Source organism: Sinocyclocheilus anshuiensis, unplaced genomic scaffold (assembly GCF_001515605.1).
Source record: "Sinocyclocheilus anshuiensis isolate Anshui unplaced genomic scaffold, SAMN03320099.WGS_v1.1 scaffold643, whole genome shotgun sequence".
Taxonomy (NCBI): Eukaryota; Metazoa; Chordata; class Actinopteri; order Cypriniformes; family Cyprinidae; genus Sinocyclocheilus; species Sinocyclocheilus anshuiensis.
This window is the reverse complement of record NW_015551067.1, coordinates 1,033,704-1,034,744: the sequence shown is the minus strand read 5'-3', so window position 1 is coordinate 1,034,744 and position 1,041 is coordinate 1,033,704. Positions and strand designations below refer to the sequence as shown.

General features: G+C 38.2%; 1 protein-coding gene across 1 annotated transcript in view; it reads left to right on the top strand.

Moving 5' to 3' along the window:
* LOC107662146 (RAS guanyl-releasing protein 1-like) overlaps positions 1-1,041 on the top strand; it is a 33,901-nt gene that overhangs the window by 8,524 nt on the left and 24,336 nt on the right. The gene's annotated exons all lie outside the window — the stretch shown is intronic.

Here is a 1,041-nt window from a genome sequence, read left to right as displayed (position 1 = left end):
GTATTCAGGGCCTGGGAATGTGTTTGTCCCTCTATGCTAATGAGACAAAGCCTGATTGTGTGCCTCAGTTCCGCAGGCCTGCCCTCTCTCTCACTTTCTCTATCTTTTGATGTCTCACCCCCTCCCTCTCATTTTTTCATCATCCCCTTATGCCTTGTTTATTTATAATCTACTTGGCTTTTTATTACCCTAAGTATTTGGACTAGAGATACACAATATATTTGTACCATATTGGTTATTAGCCGATATTTGAGTTTTTGATTCACAATTATTCATCAATATACTGGATATTTTGTGCCTATTTTTACTATTTTTACAATTAAATGACCATTTCGGTGATCTAATTCTCACTTTAAAGTTAATTAAATTAGCAAATCTATTTATATTTGAGTATACTATTTGAGGGTGTCTGCACTTTTCAGGTACATGATTTGTGTACTTCATCTTCCACTGCCCTCAACATGTTTCAAATCTACCATAATTATTCCAGTGAAAGTTTCCTGAATGAATATTCCCCTGTGGCACTCACTTCCATTGCTATGAACTGCTTTGAGCGGCAGGTCACATTAAACATTAAAGGGGTGGTTGATTGCGATTTCACTTTTTTAACGTTAGTTAGTGTGTAATGTTGAGCATAAACAGATATCGTCTTTTAAAATTCTGCCAGTTTAATGCCTACAAAAACGACTGGTAGGGACTACAACAAGTTACTTCCCGGGTTCGTGACATCATAAACCCAGATAAACCCCGCCCTCGGGAAAAGGCAGCAAAGGGGGCGAGGCCATGCTGCGCTGCTTTAAAGAAGAGGAAGAGAAAACTAGAGGTGCATGTAAAAATATATATTTATATATGAATCGTGATTCTGTCTTCTAACGATTCTAATGGATTCACAAGTTTCAAAATCAATGTTCTAAAGCAGCGGTTCTTAATACTGTTCCTCGTGTCCCCCTGCTCTTCACACGCTCTGCATCTCTCTCTCTCTCTCATTCAGCTCAACTGTTCCATTTATACACTTATTTTCACATAGCTATGAGAAGCGTT